The sequence below is a fragment of the Acomys russatus genome, chromosome 5, assembly GCF_903995435.1.
Source record: "Acomys russatus chromosome 5, mAcoRus1.1, whole genome shotgun sequence".
NCBI lineage: Eukaryota > Metazoa > Chordata > Mammalia > Rodentia > Muridae > Acomys > Acomys russatus.
Window position 1 is genome coordinate 38310604 of NC_067141.1, and position 23561 is coordinate 38334164.

The 23561-nt window shown below is 36.9% G+C and overlaps 1 pseudogene; it reads left to right on the top strand.

Annotated features, from left to right (window-relative positions):
* Positions 1-463: 463 nt before the first annotated feature.
* LOC127189842 (40S ribosomal protein S8-like) overlaps positions 464-23561 on the top strand; it is a 69291-nt pseudogene continuing 46193 nt past the window's right edge.

Here is a 23561-nt window from a genome sequence, read left to right on the forward strand (position 1 = left end):
AGTCTCTGCAGGCGCCCCCTAGGGCCCAGATTTGTTGGCTCTGTTGGTCTTCTTCTGGAGTTCCTAAATTTTATAAAACTTCTAAAATTTCAGTGAAATCTTGAAGCACCCTAAATGACTAACAGAGTTTTGAAGGGAAAAAAAGTAGGAGACTCCACATTTCCTCATTTTGAAATGTATTACAAAGTAATCATACAGTTTGATACTGCCATAAAGACAGATGTGCATATCAAGGAATGGTATAGATGGCAGAGCAAAGACCATCAAATGATCTTAACAAGGGTACTAAGGATACTAGAAAAAGAGCAATCAAATGCAATAGAGCAGACTTGGACCCAAGACATGCTGGGCAAGCATTCTACCTATGAAGTTTCAGCTCAGCCCACAAATTATATAGTTCATGTATTCAAACTTATAACTCATATAACTCAATGACAAACAAAATCTTTGTTTTAAAAGGACAATGGACTTGAGAAAACACTTCTCCAAAGATGACACAAATGGCAATGAAACCAAGATCAGCACTAACAATTACAAAAATGCGTGTAGGTGTAGTTTGGAGCCTATGATTCCTTCAAGTCCCTGTGTGGCTCTCTTCACCTTGTCATATTTGAATGACAGAGTAATCTTTAAGAAGAAGGGCTTGGCAGGACTCCTGTAAGTCATGTGAGAGTATACCCCGAAGCAAGATAGTAGGGCTCCATCCCCTTTGTCTCTCTCTTTTACAGTGTCCATGAAGTTAGTCTGTTTGCCTCATCACACACTATCACTGTGATCTGCCAGTACAGGTCCGAATCTATGGGAACCATGGATATTGGACAAAATGGCCTTCAATGGTGAGCAAAACAACAGCCATTTCTTTTTATAAGCTGGTGATGACAACATCTGAGTTATTGATTTAAGTATTGTTCATGTCATTAACAGCCATATCAACATCACAGTGAACTGTCACCCCACATTCATTAGAACACCTGCCATAAAAATTACAAGAAATATTGAGTGTTAGAAAAGATGCGGAGAAGAGAGAGCCTATGGGCATTGCTGGGGAGGATGTAAAACAGTACAGCTGCTGTGGGAAATGGCATGGAGCATCCTTGGAAAATCTCACAGTGGGATTAACCATCCAATCCAACAGGCCAAATCATGGAAATATCTCCAAGCTACTGCAAACAGAAGCTTGACACGTACTATAGTGTGCACAAAGCACACCACCCACTGGAGCCGAAGGCTGGAGTACCTGCACATTCTCGTGTATAGCAGAGTGAGTAAGTACATTTTGGTATATAAATATAATCAAGTATTATCCAGTTTTTAAAAGGGAACCATGCTGTATAGTGAAACAAAATAATATTGAGAAATTAATGCTAAGCTAAATTAGCTAGTCACTAAAAGACAAAGATTGTATCATTGCACTCAGATAAGAAATGGAATTGATAAAAAATAAATTGGCAACGCCCCAGACAAGAGAAGGGCACGTTGCCAGGCAGTGGCCATGGCATCGACGGTGCGAGATGAAACTCTCTGGAAGCTCACACAATGACATGACTATGACGGACACCACTGAACTATGTAGTTTAAAGTGAGCATGAGGGTACACTCGGTGTCATGGTGTGCTGTTAGTTTTGAAACCAGAGGTGAATTTCTAAAAAATAATAATTTTGGTTTCTATAAATACCTCAACAATTTTAGGGGGTGATGGGCTCTTTCCTAGATAATTTCTGAAATCACCTTGCTATTTGCAATCACTTTGGGTTCTGACCCAGAAGCGAGTAAATAGTGAAGTCTTTAGGACCTGTTTCTTGCTGCAGCCCAAACCAGATAAGTGCCACATGTCTCCCACGTATTATCTTGTGCCATCAAGTCTGGCTAAAGCTTTCTTCTACTGTTTACACATTTTCATTTAAGTACTCATTATTTCCATTTCTTTCGCCTTTTTCACCTTTTCTTTTCTTTGTTTTTTAAAGACATTATGCCTTATTGACATATAATTGCATAATAGATTCATTTATGTGTTTGCTGGCATGCATTCAAGTGTGAAGTGCTGGAATTCTGGAGGCAATTTCTTTTGAGTATTTTATCTCATTTTTGCCCTACTGCGGCTCCCATGTCCCTCTCCTTCCTGCTCCCCACCCCTTCCTGACAGTCCATGTCCTCTCCTCCTTCCACTTTTATAGCAAATATGTAAATATTATAAAGTGTAGGCCTAACACATGAGAGGAAGCACACCATTAGTCTGAGCCCAGCTTATTTTGTTCAACATTGCAAATAAGGTTTACACAATGTTTATGGATTATACAGAAGAGAAACTGTGACATAGGATGGCTTGGGGATGTAGGGTGCATTTGACTCTTGTATAAAAAGTTTTCATCAAGATCCATGTTCTCTTCATCTTTCTGCATGTCAGCTGTTAGCTCTGGTGTCTGTCTTCAGAGAGTCCTCATGGTTGGAGACATGGCTAGGAACTGCAGATGTCTTGACTGTGTTCCAGGCAGCTGGCAAAAACAGGCAAGAGCCAGATCACAGGGGCCACCAGTGACATTGTCCTACTTATATCACTCTCCTCAGCTGGAAGGAGAGAAAATGGATTTAGGGTTACCAATTAGCTATCAATGCTTAGTTAAAAAATAAATGGTCTAAAATTAGCTTAATTGGTGGCAAAATACAGTTATTTATACTATAAAAGACCCACAGAACTGCTATTCGAGGTAGAAATATAAATTATGTTGACTTATGAGATGAGGAACCAGTAAGGTATTATACACTTCCTGAGCTATTTAAAGCTGGGTATTTGAAATAAGTCAAGAAAGTTAAATATTTCTTTAGATCTCTAGAAGAACATCTTAAGAATATTATTTAAATAGTTCAACTTATTAAGGAGAATAATGTTTGATTTCCTTAATGGTCTAAAGAAAGAAATTTACAGTTACTGCACAAACGTCGTGCTGCGGAAGTCAGTGATGGAGGAGCACGTGTGCAAAGGCCTGAGACTGCCCTAGCCAATATGGTGACACTCAGAGAAGCTCTATAATTAAAGCAAGTGGAAAAGTAGCACACGTGTTAGAGCTTGCACACCCAAATGAGTCATCTTTCAAAGTAAAAGTAGAAATCTGGACAACTGTTAAAGTTTTTACAACTCATCTAGAGACGGGAACTGAGGCAAAAGTAAAGCGTTGTCTCGGGTTCTAGTTTACAAACCTAATAATGGAAGTTTTCTCTTTGAAAAGAATGTTACTGAAACTGGCATGTACTTGTGATCCCAACACTTGTAAAGCTGAGGTAGAAGGATTGCAAGTTTGAAGCAGTGTGGCCTACATGTGAAGGATTTATCTGAAAGAAAGAAAAAGACGATGATGGAAAATGAAGAGGAGATGATCAAAATTCAAAAGTATATCCGTTAGTCCTGTCTCCTAAGGAGTTTTCTTTGTTTCCGGTAAACACTGGCTGCCATTGAGGTTGCCAGAATCTATGTACTGAATCTCATCAATTCGTAGTCTCAGGCCTCGGGGTTTTTTTTTGTTTTGTTTTGTTTTTTGTTTTTTGTTTTATGATGTGCAAGAACAACACAATCACAGGTTCTTTTCAATATGACATCCAGTGAGCGAGTCTATAAGCCTTTCTGGTAACGCCACGCCACGCCATCGGCAAGCAATTCACTTATTTAGTGTGTTGCTGTGCTTATTTTAATATTTATTTCTAATACATTTTAATTAACATATACATCACTCTCCCCTTTTATTCCTCTCCCCAGACCCCCCATGTTACCCACTGTTAAACTGATAGCCTCTTCTTTATTATTATTATTATTATTATTATTATTATTATTATTATTATTATTATTATATACATATGTATGCACTAAAATTTAAATATGACATGAGTTCATTTTTTTGCTTGGCCACTTTTCTGAGCTGACCACTTTGTATTGAATGGCTACTTAGGTGTCCCATCCCTGGGAAAAGGTAATTGTCCTTCTCCCGGTTGACTACATTTATTTGCCCATGAAACTTCCTTTTCCACATTAGCTTATGTATTGACACTGACATTTTATTTTTCTGGTCTTATTTATGCAGTCATATCTAGGAAAGACTGTTTCATAGCCGACTTCCTTGTATTCTGGCTTTGACAATTTTTCTACCGCCTCTTCTGTGATGTTTGCTGAACCAAAGATGTATCCTTTGGGGCTGGGCTTCCTATGAGCCATTGATGTCCATGCTGTGGGTTTTTTGTTTTGTTTTGTTTTGTTCTTGGTTTTTGTTTTTTGTTGTTGTTGTTGTTGTTCTTTTGTTTGGTTTTTTTTTGTTGTTTTGTTTTGGTTTTTGGTTTTTGTGTGTGTGTGTGTGTGTGTGTGCGTGTGTGTGTGATCTCTATTTACTGTAAAGAGAAGCTTCTTTGGTAAGGGGTGGTAGCTATACTTATCTCTGTGTATAAGGACAGCAGTCAGAATGTAGTAAAAAAAAAAGTGCTGGTCTACCACAGTGGTGGTAGGTTCTTTTCTAAGGTCCATGATCTCACTAGACTCTAGGCATTGGCAGTGTTCCTAATACTAGCCTCAATTTCCCTTCTGTTGAGTTGCCCATAAATCCAACTAGGCAGCTGTTGGTTACCTCCAGTATATGTGTACCATAGATTGCACCTTTATGGATATCTTGCCATGCTTGTCGTTGTTGTGGGTCATAAGGTTCACAGCTGATATTACTATTAATTGCTTCCTTCTCCAAGCAGCTTGCATAGTATTTTCAGGTACTCTAGACACTAGACCTCAAGAAGGAGACTTTCAGGTCAGATCTAATGTGCAATAATGCCTTCAACAACACAGCCTTACCTTCACCCTGCAAGAGGCAACCAAAGGCTACATCAATAGTCTATATCCTTTTGGGCATCACTTGGACTGACATTATTAACCATTCAAAAGGAGGTGTCTCGTGTCTGATACTTGGATTTTTGTTAGTCTACCATTCTTGTGGGGTGCATCATCAGCTCAGCAGTATAACTTCCTTTAAATATGTATATATATATCCTTGCATAAAATACTATGATTCACTGAGGCTTTATCAAACAACCTTAGTGTTATTTGTATCTTTTCTCTCCTGCATTGACCTCCTTTTCTCCTCCTCTGTTGAAGCCCTTTCTCCATCTTCAGTTTCCCACTTCATATTATCTATATCCTGCTCTTCCCTATTTACACCCCCTCCTCCTCACTATCCCTTTATATTTTCCAGGTTTCTGTGGTTATTCCATGTTGTATACTTACTTCTGACGATTTGGAGCTAGGAACATAGATGAGAGAGAACACACATTGTCTTTGTGGGGCCTGGGTTACTCACTCAATGTAATATTTTCTAGCTCTAACCACTTACCAGCTAATTTTATTTCTCCTTACAGCTGAGGAACATTCTATAGTGTACATGCACCACATTTGCATTAGCCTTTCGTCTGTTTAAGGACATTTAGGTTAATTCATCCCTCACTATTGTGAATAAAAGGGCAATGAACAAGGTTGAACAAGTGTCTCTGCAGGAAGATGGTGAGTGCATATGCGAAGAAGTAATAAATATATTACTTTTAGACTTTTGAGGATTTCAAAACCAATTTGAACCAGTTGTATTCCCATAAACAATCAATGAGGGTCCTTCTTTCCCCACAACCTCACGGGCTTTTGTATGAGTTGTTTGGTTGATCTTAGCCATTCTGACCAGGAGATTAAATATCAAATTGTTTAGTTTGCATTTCCCAAATTGCTGAGAATGATGAACACTTTTTGAGGTATTTTTTTTTAACCAATTTTATTTCTTCTTTTGAGCACTCTTTAATTCTCTAACTCATTTTTCAAGAATTGGGTCATTTGTTTCCTGGACTTTGTGTGTGTGTGTGTGTGTGTGTGTGTGTGTGTGTGTGTGTGTGTGTGTGTGTGTGTGTGTGTGTGTGTATATATGTATATATATATATATATATATATATATATATATAAAATCCTCTGTCAGATGGATAGTTGGCAAAGATTTCTCCTATTCTGTGGGTTTCCTCTTCACTAAATTGATTGTTTCCGTAGCTGTATAGAAACTTTTTTAGTTTTATGATGTCCCAGATACCCATTATTGGTTTTTTCTTTTCTTTCTGTATGTCTTTTTTTTTTTTTAAAAATTTTATTTTATTTTTTGGCATACGTATTTATATTATTACACATAAATAAAAAAACCTACATATAGTAAGAAGAACCACAAAACAATCAGGAATTATATAAATATTATACTCATCATGATGTTTTGACTAATTGTATTTGCCAACCTTTCAGAAAACATCTTTCCTATCTTGCTGAGTCTAAAATCCTGAATGAAAATCGATATCTATCATATCTCACCTCTGCCAACTTAAAACATGTATCTAGACCTTAAAAACCTCTTAACCCCTAAACAACTAAGCTTAATTGTAAGACTAAACTATCTGGTCTTCAACCCTATCAGAGACTTGAGAAGGATTAAAAGTTAATTAGCTGTGTGAATTGGAACTGCATGTTAGCAGCTTCCAAAATGAAAAAAAAAAAAAAAATGACAGATAGTTTTTTAATTCCTGGGCATGTGGAGTCCTGTTCAAAAGCCCTTTCCTATGCCCATATCTTGTAGGGAACTGACTATTTTTCTTCTAGCAGTTTCAGTGTTTTGATTTTCAAATTGATGCACTTTAACCTAATTTCTGTGAAGGGTGACAGACGCAGGTCTAATTTTATCCTCTGCATGTGGACATTCAGTTTTCCCAACACATTTATTGACAATGTTGTCTTGCAGCATTGCATTTTTGATACTTTGTCAAATACCAGATGATGATGCTTCTGTTTGGGTCTTCTATATTATTTTATTGGCCTGCATGTCTTTTGGAGGGCTAGAACCATATTGTTTTTGTTACTATAGCTCTATAACACGTCTTGACAACTGCAGTCACAATTCCTTACACGTTTTTCTTTTGATCGGGATTTCTTTGGTTATCTGGAGTCTTTTCTGGGTCCATACAAACTTAAGAAACAATTCTTTTTTTCTGTTTCTGTGAAGAATCTTGTGCATATTTTGATTGGGATTCTGAAAGTTGCTTTTAGTAAGATTGTCATGTGTTCAGTGTTAATTCTGCTGTCCATGAACATGGGATCTCTTCCCATTTTTAAGTGTCTTTCTCAGTCTCTTTCTTCAGAGATTTGAAATTTTCATATTGGCCTTTTGCCTCTATGGTTATGTTTATTCCAAATATTTAATTGTCTTTGATGGTGGTGTAAATGGGAATGTACCCATGATCTCTTCTTCAGTGTGTTTATTGGTGGTATATAGAAAGGCTATTGTCTTGTGGGTTTATTTTGGACACTAACACTTTGCTGAAATTGGCGATTGTTTCTAGAAATTTTTCAATGACTATTTAGTATCTCTTATATCATGCCATACACAAAAAAAGGATAATTTGACTTCACCTAATATATTCATTTTTCTTCTTTTACCTCATTGTACCTAGGGCTTCAGGTACTATACTGAAAAGGAGTGGCAAGAGTAAGTAGGCCTGTCTCCTGATTTTAAGGGATTGCTTCAAGTTTTTCTCCATTTGAGATAATGTTAACTCTGGATTCATCATATATAGCCTTTATTATGTTAAAATGTGTTCATTTCAGTCATACTCTCTCTAGGACTTGAATCATGGAAGCATGGTAGATTTTGTGAAAGGTCTTTTCTTCATTTAATGAGATGACCATGTCATTTTTATCTTTAAGACCATTTATACCATTTAGTGTCCTTATTGACTTACATATGTTGAACCAACCCTGTATTTCCTAGGTAAAGCCATTGATCATGGTGGTTGATCTTGATATGTGTTTGTATTTTTTTTGCTAGTATTTTACTGAGGATTTTTCATTAACATTGTTTTTATTTGTGAATCTCTCTCTCTCTCTCTCTCTCTCTCTCTCTCTCTCTCTCTCTCTCTCTCGTGTGTGTGTGTGTGTGTGTGTGTGTGTGTGTGTGTATGTGTTTCTTTACCTTGCATATTATCATAATACTGGCTTTATAGAATAAATTTGGGCGTAATCCTTTAGTTGGTTTTTTTTTTTTTTTTTTTTGAAGAGCTTAAGTTTTGTGTCTAAATCTTCTTTGAAAGGTAGAATTCTGCTGTAGATTCATCTGAATCTGTACTTTTTATTTTAGCTGAGAGACTTTTAACTACTGTTTTAATCTCCTTTTTGTTATAGGTATATTTAGGCCGTTGTTCTCTTCTTGGTTTATTTGTGATAGTTTTGACTAATCAAAAAACTCATCCATTTCTTTCAGATTTCCTAATTCAATGGACTACAGGTTTTTAAAATAGTCTTATAATATTTTGAATTTTTGTTGTCTGATGTAATATTCCCTTGTTCATTTCTGATTCTGTTAATTTGATCTTCTTTTTCTTTTTCTCTTTTTCTTTTTGGGTAGTTGAGCCAAGGATCTGTCAATCTTGTTTACATTCTCTAAGAACCAGCTCTTAGATTTATTGATTCTTTGTAATCTTTTTTTGTATTTCATTAATTTGTCCTTCAACTTTTCATTATCTTTGCTGTATACAGAGTTTGTGTTTGGTTTGTTCTTGTTTTTCCAAATTCTTCAGTTGCATCATTAAACCATTTATTTGTACTCTTTCTGTTCTTTTAATGTAGGTACTTTTGAGACTATAAACTTCCCTCTTACAACTGATTTTAATGTGTCCCAGAGGTTTTGTTTCGTTTCTTTTTATTTCATTCCAGGAATAGTTTCATTTCTTTCCTGATATTTCTTTCTTGTTATCTCCTTTGCACTATTCACCATTCAGTAAATAAGTTGTTTAATTTCCCTGGGTTTATAATCTCACTAGAGCTTTGTTTGCTGTCGATCTTAAGTTTTATTGAATAATGGGCAAATAAAACATGAAGTCATTTCAATCTTCTGCATTTGTGATGGTTTGCTTGATGTCTCAGGATGCGGCCTGTTTTAGAGACACTTCCATGTACTGCTGAGTAGAATATATGATCTTTGGTGCATGGACTACATAGTTTGTAGATATTATATCCGGTAAGCCCACTTGATGTAAGATGACAATTATTTCTGGAGTTTCTCTATTTTTTGTTCAGATCTACTAACGAAAGTGTAATGTTAAAATCACCTACAATTATTTGGTTTGTGTTAATCTGTGTCTTTAGTGCCATTAGTATGCTTTTTTATAAAATTGAGTGCAGCAGAGTTTAGTGAATATGTGTTTAATATGTGATACTTTCCTAATTAATTAATCCTTTGGATAGATTAAAGTATCTTTCGTGGTCACTTCTGATTAGTTTTAGTTTGAAGTTATTTTAGATAGCATTCCCTGTTTACTTCTTGATCCCATTTGCTTAGAATACTTTTCCCATCTTTTCATTTTAAGGTGGTGTTTATCTCTAAAGCTGAGTTTTTTGTGTATAAACAACAGGCTAGCCCTTCAGCCAGCCTATGTCTTTTAACTGGAGAGTTGAGACCAGGAATATTTACAGTTACTAGTGAAAGATGTGTGTAGTTTGCTATCATTTAAATATTTTTTTGCTGGTTTGTGTTCTTAGCTTTCCCTTATATTTCATGAAATTATAGCTTCATTTGTTTTCTTTATAAAGTCTCTTGGCTGCATTTATTCTTTTCTTAGGATTGGAGTGTTGATTCCTACATTCTGTTTAGTGTTCTGTTTTGTTGTTGGATTTGACCTTTCTAAGGCTGTTTGAACAGTGGAAAGTTTTTCCTTCTCTCTCTCTCTCCTCTCTCTCTCTCTCTCTCTCTCTCTCTCTCTCCATACAATAGTCTAGGTTGGCAGTTGTGATCTTTTAGAAGGTGGAGTCCATGCTCTTCTGGATTTCAGAGTTTCCATTGAGAAACAATGTGTTAATCTGACGGCTTTTTCTTTATATATAACTTATGTTTTTTTCTCTTCTAGCTCCAATAGTTTTCCTTTGTATTGTATGCTTAGAGTTTTAACTATGGTATTTTGTGGGGTGGTTTTTTTTTTCTTGTTTATTTGGTGTTCTGTGGTATGTTTTTCTTTAGTTTGAGAAATTTTTTTTCTATGAGCTAGTTAAAAATCTGGTCTATAGGCTACCAAGAAGAGACTTGATACCCTATGAGGTCCCCCTCAGTCACAGTCATAGGGGAGAGGAGTAAGGGGAAAATGGGAGGGAGGGAGGAATGGGAGGATACAAGGGATGGGATAACAATTGAGATATAATATGAATAAATTAATAAAATATATTTTTTAAAAATCTTGTCTAGGCCATTGTCTGGGATTCTCCTCCCTTCTCTTTGTCTATAATTCAAACATTTAGTTTTTGTTAGTGTCCCACATTTCCTGCACACTTCTTTCTTGTTATTTTTACATCTTTCCACGTTCTTTGATAATTTTGTCTAGATCAACAGTTCTCAACCTGTGAATCATGACTGGAACCTTTCACAGGGATTGCCTAAGACCTTTTACATATCAAATATTTACATCACAATTCATAAGAGTAGCAAAATTACCATTATAAAGTAGCAGTAAAAATAACTTTATGGTTGGGAGTCACCACAACATGAAGAACTGTATCAATGCTCTATAAAACAGCATTAGGAAGGGTGAGCACCACTGGATTAGATCCTCTACTAAATCTTCGAGTCCTGATCTTTAGCTTATTTCATTCTACTTATAAGGCTTTCCCCTGAGTCTTCCAATCAGGTTACTGATGGGTTTTTTTTTTTTCAAGTACATCTTAATTTCAGCTTGCATTCCCTTCAATGTTTCTATCTCTTTATTCAATTCAGTTTTCAAGTTTTGACTTATCTCTGTCACATCATTAAATCTCGTATTTGCAGTTTCTTGAACATCACTCGAATATTTATTGTTATTCCCTTTGAGTTTAATGCAGTGTCTGTTCATATCTTCTGTAAATTCCTTTAATTTCTTGGTGAGGTTTATGATTGTTCTTTTAAATTCTGTGTTGTGGTATCTTCTACTTTGTTCTAGTTAGAGGACTCTTCTGTAGAGAACTGGTCGGTTGTGTGAACAGTGAGCTGTCTTTACCATCTGTGTTGTTTTGTGTTTTGTGACTTGGCCACATGGACTTTTTTCTTTGGTTGTGCACCTAATGTGATAATCTTCCCTTTCTCAGAGCAGAAGATGTGTGACACAAGCTAGAAGCTGCTGGTTGAACTTCTTAATTAGACCAGGGAAAGATGGCTCCAAACTCTGTGCCTGGAGCTAGGCCAGATGGTGAAGAGCTGGCATCAGGCAGAAGGAAGGATGGGAGAGAAAAGAACCATCTCCCCAGTCAAAGGTGGATCTTGTAGAAAGCAAGCTCAAAGTCCAACAATCAGGAGCAAGGCTTGTGTGGCCATGGCTGGTGGCATAGGCATTGGGGCCCAATGAAGGGATGGAAAGATGGAAACATGATGAAGTGACTTACCTACCCTCGAACGTGTCTTGGGAACTAAGGTTTGTGGGAAATGGTCTGAAAGTAGGCTTGTGGATTTGTAAATGGTTGTGGGTTGGAGAAAAGGAGGGGGAGGGAGAAGTGATTTGCTCAGGAAAGGTGGCTACCAAACAAAGAGGGCTCGTGGAACTTGGCTTACCTAGTAATATATAATTTGTTGCTTATAAATATCATTTTTGGTTAAATTTAAAAATATGGAATACTAAAATCCCGCAGTAACATATGGACACATGGACACATAGAGGTGCATGCAATACGTGTATGTGTATATGTGAATAAAGTAAATGAATGTGTGCAAAACTTCTATAAAAGATAAAACACCTGCTACTTGAAACTTCAGCTAATTTATGTTGATTTCATGATGCATTCTATGAAACTTAAATTTCTAAATGGGAAGTGAGGCAATAAGGGAAAGAAAAGTTTAATAAAAGTCTGTTGAAAGTTAGTCAGTTGATAGCAATTTCTGTCATTAAGTCACTATGATTTACAAGACCCCATGCAGTAATGTCCTTTTGGTTATCATGCATGCAACCTGAAGTTGTTCTTGAAGCTAACTTCTACGCAGTTCTATTTCTAACCTAATGCCTGCTCTGTTCCAGAAACCCCATCACCATCCACATCCATATGGACATCCGCATCTGTGCCTAGCATTCCCTCCCAATGCTCTCAGCCTTAGTCCCAGAGGTTGATAGACATGCGTACTCCTGCAGTTCAGTGAGAATAAAGTACCAGGAAATACATGACCCGTTTTGCAATGTTAGCCCAAGTTGACTCTCTTAAAAAGTGTTCTCTGATTCATGTCCCCTTTATAAAACCTGAGTTGCTGCATGCCAAAAGTGCTTTTCCCATTTCCACTGAATGGCAAGCTTCATAAGCATAGACATTTCAACTAGCCATGTCTGGAAGGCACTGTGTTGCCGTGACTGTAGGCTACAGCTTGCATTGTGAGCACAAAAACTTTGATGCCTAGAAGAGTATTAAATTTATCTGAGAGGTTCCAATTTACACTAAATCGGTGTTTCAATCCTTACTCGCTGGAGTTTTCAAACTGTTTACAGATGAAAAGAACTCTGTGTGCATTGAACCATTCACTCCATTTGGGTTAGAAGTATGATATTTTCATTTCTAACAAAAGCATCTGTAAATCCCAAGGCAGACTCACGCTGAGTTTTCTTTAATGTAAATTACCACCGTGGACTGATACTTAAAAAGTTCAGCCAATATATAAATTTCCTGTTCCCTGCAGTACTTCTGAGGGCATTTCTACAATCTAGAAAAACCCAGCTAGCTGTAGTCAGGTTACCATGTTTAAAACAAGAGATGTAAGAGAGCAGATTTGCAGCAGCTGAGCCGCCAGCAATGGCCCAAGTGGAGCATTAACAGAAGGCGGCCCACATCTGGCTGATACTTTGAAATCTTTGAATTCTTGTCCGTAATCATAGAGAAAATGGAAGAAAGAAACCATGGGGTAATGGTTGAGTTGCTACAGTTACCAACAGTGGAGGGAACACGAACAATGTCAATGGGCCTAAGAAGACAGATTCATGCCAATATGTATCTGAACTCAAGGAAATGGACACACAGAAAGCATATAGGAAGGTCACAGAATCCTGGTGGAAAGAAGAAATAGCTGTCTACTATAACAAAACCTCCTGTATCAAAGTTCACGTCTCAGCAACGAGGAGAACAAGCAGCCCATAGGGCTGTAGTGGTTAGAAGTATGCTTGGTTCATCCTGCATGGTGAGAGAGTGTGGGCTTTTTGCCCTACTGTATCTGTGCCTCATTCTTAGAAATCTACTTTCATCAGTAATCTCTTAAGGTGCGGGAGAGCAAAGCAAAAGGAACCCTAGACATTGAGTCTTTATCTCCAACCACATTGCGTGAGCAGCTTTGCTTCACAGCTCCCTCCCTCCCATGATCCTCCACCCCACCACAAGCCCAGCTGTTACGGTAGTTTTTCGTCCCAGCCCCAAGCTCCCAGAATAAAGACTCAGACCGGTTATATTTTTACAAATACCAAGGCCTTATAGCTAAGCTCTTCTCTTACTAACTCATAACTTAAAATAAACCATTTTACTAATCTATATTTTGCCACTTGGCTGGTTACTTCTGCTCAGGTATTATAATCTGTTCGCTATCAATGTCTTGTCGCGTGACTCTCCCACATCTGGCTCTATCCCAGAATCCTTTCTGCCTACTGGATGTCCCACCTTCTATTCTACCCTTACGTATAGGTCATAGGTTTTTCATTGACAGGTATTGTATCCATACAATACACAAGATATTCTCTCTATACCCAGCCCAACCAAGCCAAGCTACCACAATGAAAACCTTTGAAACTGGGAACACAAACAAACTCTGCCTCCTTTTAAGTTGTTTACCTTATCTGTTTTGTCACAGGAAAGGAAACTGACTAAGAATACAAACTGATCAGGATGCCCAATAATCAGAAGGCTTTCTTTTACTTAAGCTTTTACAACTAAAAAAGCAGTGAACTTGCTACTTCTAAATACACCCAAGTCACAATGCACCAAGAGTTTTACAGGGGAAAAATGTCACTTCACTCTTTTCCTCTATTAAAGTTCCTGCTGCAGTTTGTTAAAGCTTGGCAATTGGCTCTCTCAGAAATGTCCTGAAGCTTGTAATTCATTTCTTTAAATCACAGAACACCTACAGGGAGGTAATAAGACCTGCTAAATTGATGGACTCCAATAAAGCCTCATTCTGGAAATAAAACTGATTTAATTATCAGTCAAATGTATAAGGTTAAGATAAGATAGTTTCAAGACATCCTAAAGGAGTTTAGAATGTTAGGTTCCAACTTTTCAGAGACAAAGCTAACTATATGGCTTGTAATAACTGTTCTTAAAATGTTCATTCTGATATGTTTCACACAATTTTCTGTTACGGATCATTACATATTTATCTGCACCCTCTTCTCTCAAGGTCTAGTATATCACTTATCACCTATAGATTGTCTACTGAAGTTGGTGAAATGAGTCAATTGATGTTAGTGAGTCAATCAATCAATAAGTCAATCAATGTCATATTTGATGAGAACATCTTTATGACAGTTGTACAGCAGTGTTTTCCCTCCTTCCATCTCACAGTAGACTGTTCTGTTTCTTTGACCTACAAAATCTACAGATGATCCAATTAGTAATCATTTGACTCATTATTTATAGGAAATTCAATATTGAGGAAACCATGCCATGTAGGAACATAAAATTTCTTTTCAAATAAAACAATGAAATAGTGTTTAAATCTTTGCAGTAATATTTTATTTCTTTCTTCATTTCAGTCTTGGTGTGGATGTGTGTGTGTGTGTGTGTGTGAGTGTGTGTGTGTAGTTTTTAATCTAAGTGTCATAGCATTTCAATACAGCAGCTATTTCCTATATGGCTAGATGAACATTATTATCAGTTTATTCATTTTGTTCAGTTTCATAAACAAGTAATATTTACCATCACGTTAGGTATTGTTAACTGTAACTATTTTGTTCATCACATATTATAAAGTAATAAGCTATCCTTAAAGAGAACACCTAAAAATAAATTTCATTACCTTATCTTATGGCTTTGGGTAGCATAAATTCAAGATCTCAGTTGCCAAATTGTTTGATGATATGAGCCAGAATCATCAGTCATAGAACCCTGAAAACACACATTGCTCTGCGAACCCAGGAGAACTTCACTTATAAACGATATCTAAACAAGAGTGGTTAGATGACTGAACTTAACTGACAGGGATCTACTTGTATGGCTCCATTCTTGGGGCCTGTACACATTGTTTACTCATCAGCATATTTGAACATCTTATCTGATGGCTTAGAAATCCAAGGTACCAGTATAGAAGTTGGTAGTCCTTCAAGAAGGCTAGACTCAAAACCAATATGATGCTACTCATATCATGCACTAGGGATTAAGCAGTTGTAGACCTCCTTAGAGCCAATGGGATCATTCTAAAAAATGAAAATAAAAGTAAAACAAAGATATTATTACAATCTCCTAAAAGCAATCCAGAGTTTTGGTGTAAGACTGAGACATTCAAAGAGATCTCTAGTCTATACCCGGAGTCCCCAGAGAAAAACAGAGTCCAACATTGATGCAACACACACAGGAATTTTATTAAGGTGATGTGTCGGGGTCTGTCCAGATCTTTCAAGGTACAGACCTCGAAAAGCAGGAGCAAGTGCTTTTTTATATCTTTTTGCAAAAGCAGAATTTAGCAGGCTAGTAGGGAGTGGTTAGTACATTTCAGGGGCAGTGGAATAGTTTTAGACACAGCTGGTTGTCCTTGAGTCAAGCTGGATCCTGGGCACAGACCTTGAGTTAAGTTGGACTTTTTATTATCTTCAAACATAAGCTAGCTGTCCTTGTGACAAGCTTAACTCCACAAGGAGGCCAAGTAGCCTTCCCTCACATCTTAGACAATTAATGATTTGATATTGGTACGTTGGTTCAATATTGATATTGCTTCCTGGACCCTCCACTTGTTCAGATGGAAGATTAAAAAGCTAGTGGAAATCCTACCAGTGCCCAGTCAGGCCGTGCTACTCACAATGGCTTGGATCAGCAGTAACTAGCAAAGAAATGCTGTCTAGCATAGGCACAATGAGAGCTAGAGAGAGAGAGAGAGAGAGAGAGAGAGAGAGAGAGAGAGAGAGAGAGAGAGAGAGAGAGAGAAGATACTCATCTCAGCCCCTGCCTTTTCTTGAGCAAGCTACACAGAATTGTGCTGAGTGTGTTGCAGAACATGGCACAGTATCTTTCTTTATAGGTTCAGAGAAGACAAATACATCACTTGTGCCTTCCACACCCCCTCAGCCTCAGTCACAAAAATCCCTCCCTGCATGCGGAAAGAGTAATACAGAAATAAGAAACAAGGTTGGCTGGGCAGCTGACCAGGAAACTCTGGCAGAAAGTGGACTTAAGCCACAAAATGTCTTATTTGGAAGAACACAGTGACCTGTTTACACTGCTGCGATGAGAACCCCCCTCCCCACCCTGTGAACACTTATGGAAAAGATAATTCAAGGGGAAGGAGAAGACACAAAACTTCAATGAGGCAGAACTGCTGACTGAGAACATAATTCCTTCATTTTCATTTCATTGCTTTTAAAACTACTTACACATTGTACTTTAATTTTCAGGTTTTTTAAACTTGTGTCTCATTGATATTTTATGCATGCTTTTATACATGTTCTTTTCCTCTCACCTACCCCACAACGTACTACCTGGGACACATCTAACCCATATACTGACCTTCTCATTCAGACCTTCCTTCTGCTTTTCTACTCATCCCTTATTCCATTTCTTACATACTGGGACCCTTAGCTCTAACAATAAAAATAAAACCACAAATACTCTATCTTCCACAACCCATACCCTAGCACTACATTTGAGCCTTATCAGGGACACGTGTGAAATACACGCTGCCTTCTATTTCAAGTTAACACCCAGAATGCTGGCAAATCCTTATATCTGTTACTTAAGTCATCTTTCTTGCTTTAAAAAAAAAAAAAACAGTAGAGAATATAAATCCTAGTGAAGGCAAACAGAAAAATCAAGCAAACAAAGAAAATGGGGCAGCGGGGGGAAGCCTAGGATGGGAATTGGAGGACATATACAACCCAATGAATGCATAAAACACAACAGAAAAACACAAAAAAATATGAGACACAAATCTACTATGACACTTCAATGAGCTCATAACTCCCCAAGACCAGAAACCAAAGATAATGAGGTATCTGCAATGCTTGAGAAATGTTGCAGGGTGCTCCTTAAAAGAATTGATGGCCACATGAAAAGACTCAAAGAAACAGATGAACAAAATAAGGAAATCAGTTCAGGATCTAGACAACACAGATACAAAAGAGGTTGAGTGTTAACATTTGTGGGCAAAAACTAAAACATAAGAAAATTGAACTCTGAAAAAAAGCCAACAAAACTTCCGGAAATTAAAGAAGCAATCAAATGAAAACACCATAGAAAATATTGTCAACAGAAAAGACCTAGCAGAAGAGCAATTTCCAGGGCTAGTGGACAAGGCCAAGACAACAGCAGAGTCATATTTTTTAACTGGGTCAGGGAGATGATTCAGTGGCTAAAATGCTTGATTCACACGTGAGAACCTGCAGTTGAATCATCAGAACCTGTGAGAAGACAGCCGTGTTACTGCACACATCTGCCATTCTCATGCCTTTACAGAAATGTAGGAAGTACACATGGAAATCTCACAAAGTTCATCAACCACCTAGCCTTTCATATACAAATAAATAAAACAAAACACCCTGTCTCACAAAGTGGGAAATAAAATAAGGACTGAAGTCTGAGGTTGTCATCTGACCTCCACACATTTGCTGTAGCATTTCCATATTCATATTTTTATGCACAAATGTGGAAACATACAGACACTCACACACAGCTGTACACAAGGGAAATTCTTAAAACAAAGAATAAAAATAAAAAGTGACTGAGCATATCAACTCTTGAGAATTCTGGCACATGTTAGAGACCAAAAGTAAGAATCAGTGAGATATAATAATGAGCTAAGATTAAATTTTAAAGGCATAGGCAATTATTCAATGAAATTATAGCATAAACATTTCCCAAACCTGGGAAAAATGGACATCCAGCCACAAGAAACATATATAAATGCAAATAAAGAGTATAAGCAGGAAAAAAGCTTATGCATAATATATTGTGAAATCAAAAGTATATCATTAAAGAAATCAAATATAGAAAGCAAAGGTACAGTATTAAAATGGAAATCAAATTATTTACAAATATAAAAACATCATAATAACATCAGATCTCTCATCAAAAACCGTAGGAGCCAAGGAAGCAAAGAAGAATATATTTCTAAGCCCAGAATGTAAATAACTGTTACCCATGATTATTAAACCCAGAAAAGTTATCATCTCTTAAAGTTGATGGAGAACGAACACTTTAAGAAAAGCATAAATTAGTGCAATGCATATCAAATATTCCAGTGCTGTAGAAGACAATTCAATGATTAATACATACAAAAATAAGAAGAAGAAGAAGAAGAAGAAGAAGAAGAAGAAGAAGAAGAAGAAGAAGGAGGAGGAGGAGGAGGAGGAGGAGGAGGAGGAGGAGGAGGAGGAGAAGGAGAAAGTCTTAACCATGAAAGCAAAGCAAAGAATTCATTTATGACAGAAATATGTTTTAAAGAGAAAAAAAATTGAGAATGAAAGGAATCCATCATATTCAAAACAACAGAGTAGGAAATCCTTAATGAGACAGAGGAATAAGAAAACTACAAATGATCCCATGAACCAGAATAAAAAGCAACAAGGCCATGGGGAGTAGCAAACCTTCTCAATAATACCAATAAATGCAAAAGTCATCAACTCATCAATTAAAAGACTCAGATTAAATTATTAAAATATAAAATTCAACTATCTGTTGTCTCCTAGAAACATACCTCACTGGCAAAGTCATCTTAAAACAGAGTCAAAGGGTGGAAATTAACTTACACAACAAATGGAGTCTATAAAAAAGCTGGCATAGTTCATCTTATATCTGATAAAAATCAGACTTCAAACCAAAAGAAGTCAGAATAGATGAAGAATACCACTATCTATTAATAAAGGGAATAATTCATCACAAAACATAGTGTTTCAAATATTTAAGCATGGAATGTTGAAGTTCCTAATTTCATAAAATAAACAGTAGAAGATACAAAAAGTCAGATATATCTGATACCCTAACAGAGAAAGACTGCAACACCCCACTCTAATATATACATATATATCTTCCAGATGAATAAATCACGGAAGGAATTTCTGAGCTAATTATGTTAGGATCAATTATAAATAACAGAAATCGATAATGAGTCCTATCTAACTGATAGAGGATACACATTATTTTGATCAGCACACAGACTCTTGTCTAGAATTAGTCACATTAGAGACCACAAAGTAATCTCTACGGAGTAGAAAAAAAAATATTGAGTTCTATCATATTAGACCACAGAGGGATAAAACTTGAAATCAAAACCAAGAGAAACCATAGTGATTATAGAAAAACTTGACCTTTAAATAAACAATGAGTTAGTGAAGAAATAAGAGAAGAATTTAAAGATGGATTTTAAAATTAGTTTAATCTTTGAAAATATAAATAAGATTAAAATAAAAACAGACCCCTCCCTAACCAACCTAAAAATAAGAGGGCCTTGATTAATAAAATTAGAGGTCAGGTGGGAGTCATTGTAACAGACTCCAGGAAAATTCAGTTCTCTCAGAATATCACATTGGTGTTCTTTAGCCCAGATCCTCATAGCATCCTTGTTACCCTCTGAAACCTCCTGAGTTAGGCCTCCATGATCCTCATTTCTCTCTGCAGTTTTGTCTGCTAGGCTTTTCATAATCCCAAAGTTCAAAAGCTTCTACTACTTTTTTCCAACACATCAACTCTACATGCCTAAGTTGACATAATAAGGTGTATGATATCAGCAGCTGCACTTTTAGAACTACTTTTGTATTGTTTTGTTATTTTGGTTTATATTTGTTCCTGGGTTTTTTGTTTTCTTTTGTTTTGTATTGTATTATTTTCCTGGTTTTGTTGATATGATAAAATACCTGGACAAAGGAAGCTAAGGCCAGAAGAGTTTATTTTGGCTTGCGGTTGAGAGTACAGACCACCATGGTGGGAAAGGCATGAGTACAGGCAGCTCATCACTTTATATCCACATTCTGGAAACACAGCATGATGACGGCCTTACTCAGTTCACTTTCTCCTTTGTATTTAGTCTGGCATCCTAGCCCATAAAACAATACCACCCACATTTAAGGTAAGCCTTTCTCCCTAACCTAACACACAAGAGCCCTCACACACATATGTAAAGATTTGTTTCCATGGTGATTCTAACTCTCATGATGTTGACAGTTAATTATCCCCTCTTTTAAATAGCATTAAGAACAGAAGCCACATGATTGTGACAATAAACACAAAAAACACACTTGAGAAAATCAACATGACTTTGTAATAAAAGTCCTCAGAAACTAGATACAGGAAAAACACATCTCAGTATAATAAAAAATATATACAACAGAACTGTAGCTGACAATATGGTAAGTGGGGGAAGTGAAAGCATTTTCCTTAGAATATGGAACGATATAAGAGCACCCATGTTCTCCATCCTTTTAGCTAGAAATACAAAACAACAGAAAGAAATAAAGGGGGTATATACCGGAAAAGAATTCAAATTATGCCTAGTTATATACAACATAATCTAATACAGAAAAGCCCTACAAATTCCACCCGAAAACTCTGAAGCCTGATAAAAATATTTTCAGTAAAGTGACAATATATAAAGTCAACAGATAAAAATTAGTAATATTTCTATATACCAATGGTGAACTGTCAAAGAAAGAAATTAGAAAAAGATATTTTGTTCACAATAGCTTCAAAAAATTGCTAATAAACCTAGCCAACGAGGTGAAAGATTACAATGAAATGTACACTACAGTGAAAACATGGAGACACAGATGAAAGAAACTGAGGCTGGCATAGATGATGAAAACACTATCCATGTTCAAAGATTGGCTATAGTATTAATGTAAATATGGCGTATCACCCAATGTGGTTGTTGCATAGTAATATCCTTTGAGATCAAAAGCTTTCATTAACAGAAAAGCTCATTAAGACACAGAGTGTTAAAGAGAAGGTAAAACAGCACAATGTTTTGAGATAAAAATGTTAAATTGATGGAGACATGGCTCAGCAGTTAAGAACCTTGACTTTTTCCAGAGGACCCAGATTCAATTCCCAGCACCTACACAGTGGGTCACAACTGTTTGTAAGTCCACATTCTAGGGACTCTGATACCCTCTTCTCTTCTGGCCTCCAGGGGTTATATGCACATAACACACATAGACAAAACACTTGTATATAGAAAATAAAAACAAATGAATTTCTATTTTAAGAAGACAAAATGTTTAAAGTGAAGTAAAACAAGAGAATGCTCTTGGGGAAGGTGAAACACTCCATTCTGCAGGGAAGCTATTTAAACTCAATAGCTTCAGGAAGTTCCTGAAACAGACCAGACTCATTAGGTCTCTCCGCCATCTAGCATGCATAAGCAGGAAGAACTGCTGATAGTCAACTCTCACACAAGCTGAGTAGAATAAATACGCTCAGACCAGCCTGGAAAAACTAGACATCATCCAAGATCTCTGGAAAAAGCAGAGGCCAACCGAGCTCCCTGAAGAAACTCAGACCAGCTAAGCTACCTGTGAAAGACACTGTCAAGGTGGTAGGGCTCCCTGAGGGTTGTTTGTTCATTGTGCTCCAGGTTTTCAGCTTTTACCCTAACCCTAACCCTAACCTTAACCCTAACCCTAACCCTAACCCTAACCCTAACCCTAACCCTAACCCTAACCCTAACCCTAACCCTAACCCTAACCCTAACCCTAACCCTAACCTCACACTGGGGTAGGTTTTTGGTGATGTAGCTATCTTTGAATGATTTCTGGTCCTATACATAATGCTTTACCTATATTCTTATCAGTAACTCAAATAAAGTTTATCAAATTGAATTTTGGTGATATCCAAATTTTAGTCAACAGTTCACTGTCTGGGTTGAATAGAATTTTGTTCACATCTCTCCAGGAATGGTGATTCTCTCCAGGAATCACACAACACTGATTCATAAGTCACAACAATCTCCATCAAGATCTAAATGGTGTTCTAGGAAGATGAATATCAAAAAATACACAAAGAACTTAAGTAACAAAGATCAAGAAAACAAATGACCAATTTAACACTGGGCCACAGATTTGAACAGAGAATTCTCAAAAGAGAAAAGAAAAAAATAAGTTCTATCTTTAAAAGTACTGAACATCTTAGAAATTAAGGAAATATTCATTAAAGCAACTTTAAGACTTTTATTTTACCCCAGTTTAAATGGCCAAGATCAAGAAAAAAAAAATTGACAAGTTCTGGGAAGGATGTTATTGACTGTTGGTGGGCATGCAAACCTGTGCAACAACAATGCAATGTAGTGTGGAAATTTCAAAAAGCTCAAAGTAGATCAAGTATTTGAATCCACTATACCATTCCTTGATGTCATAATCAATATTCTATGAGAATATCGTGCTGTGAGAAGACACCATAACACAACAACTCATAAAGGAAAGCATTTATTTGGGTCTGGCTCACAGTTCAGATGCTTAATCCGTTGTCATTATGACAGGAAACATGGTAGCATATACGGAGACATGGTGCTGGGGAATGTGCTGAGAGTTCCACATCTGGATCTACAAGCAGAAAGGGAGACACTGGACCTGGCTTGAGCTTTTGAAATCCCAAAGCCCTCCTCCAGTGACACACTTCCTCCATCAAGGCTACATATGTAATAGTGCCCTTCCCTAGTGACCAAGCATTCAAATCCATGAGCCTATGGGGCTCATTCTTATTCAAACCATCACACTTGGAATATCCACAAAGGGTATCATATCCTACTCCACAAATATTGCTTAAATATGTTCGCTGCCACTCTATTCACAATAGGTTAGGAAATGGAAACAATGTAAACGTCCTTCAACCGATGAATAGATAATGAAACTGTGCTACATATACACAATGGAAGACTATACATCGTTTATAAATGAAAATGAAACCCTGAAACTTTCCGGAAAATGGGTTGAAACAGGACATATTGTAATGAGAGAAGTAACTCACAGCCAGAAAGACAAACGCCTTGTGTTCTCCCTTGCTTGTGAAACCTAGCTCTGAATCCTTAGGTGTGAGTGTGTGACCTGGTACAGCCATAGAAACCAGGAAAGTGAGCAGGATCCATGGAGGTGAGGAGGCGAAGGAGCTCTAGAGGTGGTGACAGTAGGACATAGGTGCTGTGAAGGGGAAAATGAGGGAAAAAATGGGGACTTTAACTGGTGAGGTGGGAAAAGGGAGACAGGGAACAAAAAATGGCAAATTACAATAAAGGTGTTTGAAAAGCCATAGAGAATACATTATTTTATGTTTACTTAATAATACATAGATAATGTTTTGTCTAAGTGTGTGTGTGTGTGTGTGTGTGCATTATATATGAAGTTACACTACTTGGAGT